The sequence below is a fragment of the Heterodontus francisci genome, chromosome 1 (assembly GCF_036365525.1).
Source record: "Heterodontus francisci isolate sHetFra1 chromosome 1, sHetFra1.hap1, whole genome shotgun sequence".
In the NCBI taxonomy this organism is placed as follows: Eukaryota; Metazoa; Chordata; class Chondrichthyes; order Heterodontiformes; family Heterodontidae; genus Heterodontus; species Heterodontus francisci.
The window spans coordinates 185,608,294-185,620,728 of NC_090371.1; the positions used below are offsets into that span (position 1 = coordinate 185,608,294).

The window sequence follows — 12,435 nt, forward strand, 5'->3', positions numbered from 1 at the left end:
TGGATAGTAAAGAAACAAAATTGCAAACTCAGGATGTTTTAGAGCACTCCACAGCAATTGAAGTACTTTTAGTTTATATGCACTGTTGGAAATTAGGAATGAGGGAATTTATGCGTGGTGAGATTGCACATGGAAAAAAAATCCAAGTAACCTGTTTTAATGATGTTGGTTGAGGAACAAATATTAACCCAGACAATAGGAGAACTATTCTGATTATGCTTTTGCATACCACCACAGTTTGTATCCTGAGAGAGTAGTCAGGGCCTCTGTTTAATGTCTCATCAGGAAGATGGCACTACTAACGAAACAACCATCCTTTTGTTGCATTGAAGTGTCAGCCTTGATTATGCATTTGTATGTATGGAGTGGGCTTGAACCCATGCCTTTCGAACTCAGGTGAGAGGATTAATCCTGAGCCAAGGCAAAAAGACAAAAATTCAGCCAGCATCTTTCATGTGACCAGTCACCAGAGCTCAGAAGTTTCAAGCTCCATTATTTTGTGTTTCAGGTATCAAACCCCACATTTCTTATTTTTCACATAGTTTCAGAAAAAACATATGCATCAAACTAGACAGAATTCAGACAATGTAGCAGAATTACACAAACCTATTTGTGGAGATAGTTACAATTCACATGTCCCAGTTGCTTTGATGATTATGCAGTTTGTTCTAGAAGGGGCTTTGAGTAGCACACGCTCTTGCTCACTCAGCAGGGAAACTGGTCACACTTCTCTCTGTCTGCAGCCTGCTGAAGAAAGGAGACTCAATTAGAGCAATGAAGGTTTGGTAAAAGTTCCCAACAGCGAAAGAACATCATGTTCTGAAAGGTGGTATGTTGCCATCCTGCAGAGAGAGGCCTTGTTGTGATATGGCAACATCATTATTTTATTTAAAGAAGGGGAATAATTTTGACTTGGGGCAACAGTGTGAAACAGATGATATTGGATCAGCTACCCATTATACATCTCCCCTAATTCTCATTTCAAGGGCAGTCATGGAAACTTTCCTACTTTTTCAAGCATCTGTTACACATAAGTTCTACGCCCAACTTCTAAACTTGTCTGTTTAGCTACTGGAGATGTGTGTAAAGAGAATTGTTACAGGTGTGTCATGTTTGGTCACTTTTCTTTTGTTCCCAATAAGGATTTTGTTTTCAAGAAATCAAAAACAATGCTATTTCATAAAATCTTCCAGCACAGGGATTCCTGAGCTAGTTGGCTGCAATCTATTCACAATCTTCATTCGTGATAATTGGTATAAGAATTCCATTTATTATATCTGTCACTTACTGATATCCCTATAATATTCCTGCCAAGTTTATCCATCTACTTTGCAAGCAACTTAAAAAAGAAAAGTTTGTGAAACAAAATTAAATGCATTTAACATTTTAATTGGCAGTTACTCAATTTGACTAATTCAGAGCATTTAACCCCCAACCCTTTTTTATAAAAAGAGTAAAATATAGCCCTTAGTGCTCTAAGCCTTTCCATAATCTATACTTTACTGACTTCTGCAAAGATTAGATTTTCTGAATTCACATTCCAACACTGAACATCTACCATCCAGGAATGTATAAAAGAAATTTGGGCATGGAGGCCCAAGCAACCTGCATAGTTTTCTTTCCATAACTTAATTGGCAGAAAATCATATGGGGCACACTGACCTCTGTGCCTTATTTTCCAATTTGCAGTCTCAACATAAAAGGTACACCAGGAATACTATTTCATAAAATCTTCCTGCACAGGGATTCCTGAGCTAGTTGCCTGCATTTGCAATGTATTCACAATCTTCACTCATGATAAATGGTATAAGAATGAATTTATTATATGTGTCACTTCATGATTTCCCTATAATATTACTGCCAAGTTTATCCATCTACTTAGCACACAATTTTTAAAAAAGAAGAGTTTACTTTTCTGGTTTACTTTCAATTCCAATCTGCTAAATCAGGAACTTCTTAATATTTGGGCAGTGAAATTAATGCTTCATTTTTGATTTATTGATTGCAATAAAGAAGGACAAAAAGAAGTAATGGTCATGCAGTGTGACAAATAATTGTAGTACAGTTTTGAAAAGAAATTTGGGAAGTTGTCCAAAAAAAATTCTGGCCTGGTACCATATGAGACATGGATGAACAACAATCCAAGCCAGTTATCAGCCATACTGAAACTATTTTAATTCACAGACTCCCATAGATATGAGCAACACTATATAAACATACATATCACAGGATTTAGATTTTGTGATTGAGCAATAAGATAACTGGTATATGAATTCACAACCTCCATGCCCCTTTTGTAAAGCATATGGTGAAAGAGTATTATCCTTAATAAGGGAAACTAACCATTGAATGTTAAATCAATAGTAATTATTGCATGGAACTAATGGAAAAAATAATCTACTTGTTGCTGAATAAGTAGCAGAAGGAAACTCCAATTGTTTGAGGGATCCAAAAATAATTTTAAAAAAACTAATGCCCCCGATTTTGTGCACAGCAGTGAAGAAATTGTGCTCGCCATTAAAAAGTGCTTCCCATGGCCGACAGAGTTTACACAAGCTTTTCAGCATAGATTTCCTCTAACCAGGTGTCTTTCCCAGTGCGCCACCCACTACAGGGGATTTGTGGCATCTGCGATCAGGCAAAGCAGGAACAAGGCTCTTCAACCAATCAGACTGCAGAAGCCTCACTGAGATACAGAGTCCAAACCAGGAACAGTAAAGGATGAAATATAAATTAGATTTATATTAAGTAAAGAAAGAAAAATAAGGTTTGGGACATACGATATGATTCTGGGAGACAGATAAAAGAGGCAGAGAAAGTAAAAAAAAATGCCGTTTATATCTCCAACACTAATTTTCTTCTGAGGGAATGAGACTCCATACTTATAAAGTTAATTTTTCAGGTCCACAGAGGTTGTTTAGCAGTTATCATTTACTACACCATTACAAATTTACTCCTGAATGCACCAGCCCTAACTTTTTCTGCTGGTTTTAGTGTGGAAGTAGTGGGCAAGAACAGCAAATTCACGCCATTGCAGCCCATTTTAGTGTTGAGTCTATCAGAAAGGACTGCAACAGTGCATCCTGTAGAGGTGTGTGGTATCTTCAACGGCATCTTCTGGATTTTCACACTTAACTGCACATGTGCAGATGCTAAAAGTTGCAGTCTAATTCATTTCAATGATAACAGCAATGATATCCTCACCATTATTATTACTGCAAAATCCAGGCCATTGTTTTTCCAAACCAAAGAGCAAGTTCATCCTCATCTTACCTTTGTGTTCTTTCACAAATTACTGCAACACATTTACACTCAGCTGCGAATTCTTCAGGAGAAATGTAAGTATATGTACATCACATCACAGGAGGAAGCTCAGCCACAGTGATGATCATAGAGGCATTCTCAAATCAACAACACCTACCACATTCAGATTTATAATTTTTGCAATGTTCAGATCCACAATTTGTGCCTCAACCTCACCAAATCCATTATGACATCTTACAAATTCCAATACTAGTTCAAGGACACCCACTTGGGAGATAGTAGTTAATATGTCAGATCAGATTGCATTGCTAAATCAGTGTGTTTTGTGCCCATTTGCCACCTGAAAAACAGGCATGATGCAGACTAATTTCTACCCTGTAGTATAAATGGATTGTTGTTGAATTGAAATATCCAAATTCTAAAATATTGATGAGTAATTCTTTCTTGGAGATTGGGATTTATAAAACATTATGTCCTTGGATAATTGCATGAGTTTTGTGCAGAATGGCTAATGTAAAGAATGACTACATTTATAAATTAATTTGGATGAAGGAATAAAGAGCCATATATCTAAATTTGCTGAATTTCATTATTAGGTGGTACAGTAGACAGGAGCGAAAAGTAGCAAAAGGACATTGATAAATTAAGGGGGGAAAACTGTGGCAGATGAAGTTCAATGTGAGAAAGGACAAGGTCATCCACTTTGGACTTAAGAAGGATCGATCAGTATATTTTCTAAAAGTGCAAATATCACGAAAAGCAAGTAGGCATGTACAAAAGTAACCAAAAAGGCTGGAATGTTGAACTTTATCCCAAGAAGGCTGGAATACAAAGGGATGGAGGTTGTGTTACAGCTGTAGAGAGCTCCAGTGGGACTCCACATGCACTAACGCATTCAGTTTTGGGCACTACGCCTCAAGAAAGATATATTGACTTTGGAGGGGGTGCAGTGCAAATTCACTAGAATGATGCTAGGGCTAAAAGGGTTAAATTATGAGGAGAGGTTGCATGGCCCAGGCTTGTTTTTCTCTTGAATATAAAAGATTAAGCAGTGATATAATTGAGGTGTTTAGGATGATTAAAGGGTTTGATAAGTTAGCTAGAGAGAGGGAAACTATTTATTTTTCTGGGGAAGTTCAATACAAGGAATAATAACCTTAAACTTAGAGCTAGGCATTCAAGGGTGATATCAGAAGGCACTTCTTCAAATAAAGGGTCATGGAAATCTGGAACTCCCTCCCTCAAAGAACTGCTGATGCTCGGTCACTGGAAAATCCGAAAACTGAGATTAATAGGTTTTTGTTAGGTGAAAGTATTAAGGGTTACAGAACGAAGGCAAGTAGATGGAGTTAAGATACAGATCCACCATGATCTAATTGAATGGCAAGACAGACTCAAGGGGCTGAATGGCCTGCTCCCATATCCTGGGTTCCTAACAAACACATGATTGCTTCTTTAATTGAATCAAGGAGGCACCAAATATAACTTGCATGTAACATGTTCCACAATTTGTGCCTTATACTGTATAATGGGTAAAATAATTATGGCATATATTCGATTATATACCTTGTAGTAGCAAATAAATGGGCATGTGGTATCTTGAATAGCTTGAGAGATTCTGAAGCGGTGGGTAAGAGCTGTTATGTGAAGATGCATTCGTTGACCTTGACCACTCGCGTAAGGACACTAAACTTCTTGCAGCACAGCTACCAGGTCCTCACATTGACCTCCCTGCCCAACTATTCACATTTCCTTCAGAGAGTGATACTTCAGGGCCTCCTGTTGCCCAGTGGAAATATGGCCTCTCTCCTGTCCACCTCCACCATTAGGATCTCCAGCACCGCATCCTTGAACCTGGTGCTCCATTTGTGTGGCTCCTGCATGCAGCCAGTTTCAGTACAGACAGCTAGCAGCAGCTCGCTTCCACTAAATGCAGCTTCCCTCGAAGAGAGACAGACTGCTTTTAAGAGGAGCAGGCTGGCTGCACCACATGCTGCTTTGATCCCTGCTGAGTGCTCAGGCAGCCTGCAATGTGGGCCATGCTTAGGCCAATGCTACAGCCAGGTAAATGAGGAGGCAGCACCAAGTTTGCATTCTGCCTACCACAACGGGAACATGTATGGGCTGGTCGCAAACTGAAACCTCTGTGCCCAAAAACAGGCCATAACCAATTTTTAGCCCAGGATTTCCCATTGCAATTTTGACAGACAGCTAAGTGAACGTGCTTCATACACCCACAGCTACCTGGTGTTGTATTGAGGCCTGGCCCTCAAAATAGCCTTGGACACAGAAGTACCTGCAACTTTTATATCAAAGTTAGACGGTGGCATTATTCTGAATGTTGCTGCGCTTTCATCAGTAAGTACTGCAACCTGATTTCAGAAACCACGATCATGCTAAATTTAGACAAAAATGTTTTATTTTTGTTACAATGTCACACTGATGTAAAATATACACACATAACTTTTATTTCAAACAACCAAATAGTAACCAATCACATCAGCGGATTAACTGCATTCATTATAAGATGTAAAGGATAGCTTGCACACCAGATCTTCTTGAACTTGCAGAATAGATTCCCGTTCAATTTCAGTTTAAATATTTGTAAATTAGCAATGATAAGCTATTTTGGAATAAATTTTCAACATATTGGAACTAAATAAGTAATGATTTTCCAAAGTCTGTTCATAAGTGCTATACATCTTGAAAGCAAATGCCCATGAGGGAAGATTTGCTGCAGTCTATATGTGTAGTGACACCATTAATTAGTTCAGTCAGCATTTCTACCAAAAGCATAAATGGACTCTTTTTGGATATAATTGCAATTTCACTAGAAATACCAACACAAAATTTCCTCATTAAAAATGTTTTTAAAAATATTATTAATACAATGGTATGGCGGCATTTGATGCCCATCCCTAATTACACTTATAAAGTGCTGGTGAGCCTTCTCTTTCAACTTGGGCTATTGGACAGAGTTGTTCATTTTTCTGTCATTAACACTCTCTCTGGACTAACGCTTTGTCTTTCACCACGACCATTAACACACCCTTTGCCTTTATCCCATGACATCTTTGTCATTTAATCTCTCTTGCCCTCTGCCCTATCACACACCTTCTCTTTTGTTCCCTCCCCCCACCCCTTTCATTTGCTTAAGATCTATTACATTTCTGATGAAAGGTCACAGACCTGAAATGTTAACTCTACTTCTCTCTCCACAGATGCTGCCAGACCTGCGGAGTATTTCCAGTACTTTATTTTTATTTCAGATTTCCAGCATCCACAGTATTTTGCTTTTATTTTCGGAGATATTTGGGCCTTATCTTGTTGGGGATGATCATCACCTGGGCAGGTTACCTGCCACTTATCAGTCCAAGTCAGGATGACAGCTGGATCCTGTTGTGGGTATGGGCTGCTTCGTTACTGAAGAAGCTGGGAGCAGAGCTGAGCACTGTACAATTGTCTGCTAACAGCCATAAGGTTACAAATTGTGGTGATATACAATTCTATTGCTGCTGATGGTCCACATCGTCGAATGACTGCCCAGTTTGGGCTGTTAGCCTGTCCTTTATCTGTCCTACTTAACACACTACATAAATAGTGACCACACAAATTCTTCATCCTGTGTTCATTACATGATAACTGGTTAATTAAATATAATAAACTTAGATCTGTAATTGCTTTAAATGCTAAGAGCAGAATTGTGCTCAGTGTAGCCATTAAGCCTATTTGGACTGCTTATGGATAATTGCCTGCACTTGCCTGTACTAACATGTGATTTATCAGCTTTTCATGTCTTAATTTAATGCATCCAATGAATAGACATTTTCAATAATTATTCTACGTAGCTTAACAATGTAAAACAGAGACACCTGACCCTTATGCATTAGTGTGTGTTCGTGTCATTGATGTAAATTTGAAAATTGTATCAGTTCAATTACCTCAGAATTAGAAGATTGTGGGGTCAGGTCCCTAACCCACCCCCGCCCACCCCCACTGCTGCCTTCTGAGACTTGAGCACAAAAATCTAAGCTGACATTCAGTACAGCAAAGAGGGAGTGCTACATTGTCAGAGGTGTCATCTTTCAGATGAGACATTAAAACAGAGGCCCCATCTGTTCTCTCAGGTGGATGTAAAAGATCCCATGGCACTGATTCAAAAAAAGCAGGAGAGTTACTCCATTGTCTTGGGCAATATTTATCCCTCAAACAACATCACTAAAAAAATTATCTGCTCACTATCACCCTGCTGTTTGTAGGAGCTTGCTGTGCAAAAATGGGCTGCCGTGTTGCCTTCATTACAACATTAACTCATTTCAAATGTCCTTCGTTGGCTGTAAAATGTTTTGGGATGTCCTGAGGTTATGTAAGGTGCTATATAAATGTTAGTCTTTCATTTTTTTGTGAAAAGACTTGCATTTATATAACACTTTTCACGACCACTGGATGTCTCAGACAATGAAATAATGAGGCTTCAGCATTCAAAGTGCTACTACAATAATCTGATGTGAACATCCAACCTGAACCCACAATCTTCTAATTCTGAAGTAATTGAGCTGCGGCTGATACAATTTTCAAATTTACATTGTATGTCTTTTCTAGCCTAGAAATAGCGATTGGTGATGCTAGCAGTTGAATGTTTAATGAATTTGCATGGCATTTACCTGTTATTTTAATGGCTATGCTAATTATTTTATTAACCTGATTATCATCTCCGTTGATGCTGGAAGGTATGATGGAAAGAAGGACCAAATAAATATTTTATGTCAACCTGAGAGGACAAATCGGGCCTCAGTTTAACCTCTTATCCAAAAGATGATATCTCCAACTATGCCGCACTCCCCCAGTACTACACTGAAGTATCAGCTACACTCAAGCCACACACTGGAACTTTAACCTGTAACCTTCTGACTTAGATGTGAGTGTGTTATTACTCAGCCAAGGCTGACACTCAAGTTAAGCATTCATCCGCAAATATTGCTAAAAGTGACTTTCTGGGTTTCTCAGTGGAATATGTCATGGAGTTATGATTCATAGCTATTTCCACTCTCTCTAAAGTAATAAAGTAATGAACTAAGTAGAGATGGCTGGGCAGGTGATGTGCTGCAGCTGTATGATGTGGGAGCTGGCTGACCCCATTGTGAATGGCAGTGACCACATCTGCAGCAAGTGTTGGTTGCTGGAAGAACTCCGACTCAGAGTTGATGATCTGGAATCTGAGCTTCACACACTGCGGCACATCCGGGAGGGGGAGAGTTACCTGGACGCTTTGTTTCAGGAGGCAGTCACACCTGGTAGATTAAGTAATTCAAATTCAGTTAGTGATCAGGGACAACAGGGTGTGATTGCAAGTGAGGCAGGTAGGGGGATCCTGAGTTCAGGAGTGGAGGAGCCTCAGCCTTTGACCTTATCCAACAGGTACGAGATATTTGCTCCCTGTGTGGATGAGGAAAAGGGCTGCGGGGAGGATGAGCCAACTGACCATGGCACCATGGTGCAGAAGGCCATTCAAGAAAGGGGAGCAAAAAGACAAGTGGTAGTTATAGGGGATTCTATAATTAGGGGGATAGATAGTATCCTTTGCAAGCAGGATCGGGAGTCCCGTATGGTGTGTTGCCTGCCTGGTGCCAGGGTGCAGGACATCTCTGACCGGCTTGAAAGGATATTGGAGCGGGAGGGGGAGGATCCAGGTGTTGTGATCCACGTTGGGACTAACAACATAGGCAAGGATAGGATGGAGGACCTGTTTGGGGATTATAAAGCACTAGGAACGAAATTAAGGAACAGGTCCTCAAGGGTCATAATCTCCGGATTACTGCCCGGGCCACGTTCAAATTGGCTTAGGGATAAGAAAATTAGGGAAGTAGACACGTGGCTAAGGGAGTGGTGTGGGAAAGAGGGGTTCCATTTCATGGGGCATTGGCATCAGTTTTGGAACCGGGAGCATCTGTACCGATGGGACGGTCTCCACCTAAACCGATCTGGAACCAGTGTTCTAGCGAAAAGGATAACTAGGGTGGTCTCTAAGACTTTAAACTAGTGAGTCGGGGGGAAGGGAAAGGGAAAACGACAGGGAGTATGATGGTAAATAAAAAGGTAAGCAGCAGGTTAACATGTGTGCAGGAGGGTTTAAGTTCAAGGCAGACTATGAAAGAAGCAGAAAGGAAGGATAACTCAGGAGATATTATTAGAGATGTTGGAAATCATGAGGGTAAGAAAGCTAGCATAAAGGCACTTTACCTGAATGCTCGTAGCATTCGTAACAAGGTTGATGTGTTAACGGCACAAATCATTGCGAATGAATATGATTTGGTAGCCATTACGGAGACATGGTTACAGGTTGGTCACGACTGGGAGTTAAATATCCAGGGGTACCAGACTATTCGGAAGGACAGACAGGAAGGTAAGGGAGGTGGTGTAGCTCTGATATTCAAGGACGACATCAGGGCGGTGCTGAGAGATGATATAGGTTCTATGGAGAATGAGGTTGAATCCATTTGGGTGGAAATTAGAAATTCTAAGAAGAAAAAGTCACTGATAGGCGTAGTCTATAGGCCACCAAATAATAACATCACATTGGGGCGGGCAATAAACAAAGAAATAACTAATGCCTGTAAAAATGGTACGGCAATTATCATGGGGGATTTTAATCTACATGTAGATTGGTCGAACCAGCTCAGTCAGGGTAGCCTTGAGGAGGAGTTCGTTGAGTGTATCCGTGATAGTTTTCTTGAACAGTATGTAATGGAACCGACGAGGGAGCAAGCTATCTTAGATCTAGTCCTGTGTAATGAGACAGGGATAATTAATGACCTCATAGTTAGGGATCCTCTTGGAAGGAGTGATCACAGTATGGCTGAATTTAGAATACAGATGGAGAGTGTGAAGATAAAATCCAATACCAGGGTCCTGAGCTTGAACAAGGGGGACAACAATAGAATGAGGGAGGACTTGGCTAAAGTAGACTGGAAACAAAGATTTTATGGTGGGACAGTTGACGAGCAGTGGAGGACTTTCAAAGCAATTTTTCAAAGTGCTCAGCAAAAGTATATTCCAGTGAAAAGGAAGGACTGGAAGAAAAGGGGTAATCTGCCATGGGTGTCTAAGGAAATAAGGGAGGCTATCAAATTGAAAGAGAAGGCATACAAAGTGGCCAAAAACAGCATGAAACTAGAAGATTGGGAAAACTTTAAAAGTCAACAGAAAGCCACAAAAAGAGCTATAAAGAAAAGTAAGATAGAACATGAGAAAAAACTAGCACAGAATATAAAGACAGATAGCAAAAGCTTCTATAAATATATCAAACGAAAAAGAGTGGCTAAAGTAAACGTTGGTCCTTTAGAGGATGAGAAGGGGAATTTAGTTATGGGATATGATGAAATGGCCGAGGCATTGAACAGGTATTTTGTATCGGATTCACAGTGGAGGACATTAATAACATGCCAGTAATTGACAAAGAGACGAACGCAGGTGAGGACCTGGAGACAATCATTATTACGGAAGAGGTAGTGTTAGGCAAGCTAATGGAGCTAAGGATTGATAAGTCTCCTGGCCCTGATGGAATGCATCCCAGGGTACTAAAAGAGATGGCGGGAGAAATAGCAGGTGCACTGGCGGTAATTTTCCAAAATTCGCTGGACTCTGGGATAGTCCCAGCAGATTGGAAAACAGCAGATGCGACGCCACTGTTTAAAAAGGGAGGTAGACAAAAGATGGGGAATTCTCGACCGGTTAGCTTAACCTCTGTAGTAGGGAAGATGCTTGAGTCTATTATCAAGGAAGAAATAGCAGGGCATCTCGATAGAAATTGTCCTGTTGGGCAGACGCAGCATGGGTTCATGAAGGGCAGGTCATGCTTGACAAATCTTTTGGAATTCTATGAAGACATTACGAGCAAGGTGGACAATGGGGACCCAGTGGATGTGGTGTACCTAGATTTCCAAAAGACCTTCGACAAGGTGCCGCACAAGAGGCTGCTGCATAAGATAAGGATGCATGGCGTTAGGGGTAAAGTATTAGCATGGATAGAGGATTGGTTGATGAACAGGAAGCAGAGAGTGGGGATAAATAGGGACAGGTGAGGATGTGGTAGGAATATGGGATTAGTGTAGGATTAGTATAAATGGGTGGTTAATGGTCGGCACAGACTCGGTGGGCCGAAGGGCCTGTTTCAGAGCTGTATCTCTAAATCTAAAAAAAAAATCTAAATAAATGAGTACTATTCTGGCTGGCAATCAGTCACTAGTGGTGTGCCTCAGGGATCGGTGTTGGGACCTCAATTATTTACAATTTATATAGATGATTTGGAGTTGGGGACCACGTGTAGGGTGTCAAAGTTTGCAGATGACACTAAGGTGAGTGGCAGAGCAAAGTGTGCAGATGACTGTGAAACTTTGCAGAGGAACATAGATACATTGAGTGAGTGGGCAGAGGTCTGGCAGATGGAATATAATGTTAATAAATGTGAAGTCATTCATTTCGGTAGGAGTAACAGTAAAAGGGATTATTACTTGAATGGTAAAAAGTTGCAGCATGCTGCTATGCAGAAGGACCTGGGTGTCCTTGTGCATGAATCGCAGAAGGTTGGTCTGCAGGTAAAGCAAGTAATTAGGAAGGCAAATGGAATTTTGTCCTTCATTGCTAAAGGGATTGAGTTTAAAAGCAGAGAGGTTATGTTGCAGCTGTATAAGGTACCGGTGAGGCCACACCTGGAGTACTGTGTGCAGTTTTGGTCTCCTTACTTGAGAAAGGATGTACTGGCACTGGAGGGGGTGCAGAGGAGGTTCACTAGGTTGATTCTGGAGTTGAGGGGGTTGGCTTATGAGGAGAGACTGAGTAGATTGGGATTATATTCATTGGAATTCAGAAGAATGAGGGGGGATCTTATAGAAACATATAAAATTATGAAGGGAATAGATAAGATACAAGTAGAGAGGATGTTTCCACTGGGAGGTGAAGCTAGGACAAGAGGGCATAGCCTCAAGATTAGAGGGAGCAGATTTAAGACTGAATTGAGAAGGAACTTCTTCACCGAGAGGGTTGTTAATCTATGGAATTCCTTGCCCAGTGAAGTAGTTCAGTAAACGTTTTTAAAGCTAAGGTAGATATCTTTTTGAACAATAAAGGAATTAAGAGATACGGTGGGAGCGCGGGTAAGTGGATCTGAGTCCA

General features: G+C 40.5%; 1 protein-coding gene across 1 annotated transcript in view; it reads right to left on the bottom strand.

Moving 5' to 3' along the window:
* The window catches only part of ndst3 (N-deacetylase/N-sulfotransferase (heparan glucosaminyl) 3), a 949,017-nt gene that overhangs the window by 749,828 nt on the left and 186,754 nt on the right, over positions 1-12,435 (bottom strand). The window contains exon 3 of the mRNA XM_068039449.1: positions 607-744. The gene's annotated coding sequence lies outside the window, so the exon portion shown is untranslated. The remainder of the gene's footprint in view (positions 1-606; positions 745-12,435) is intronic.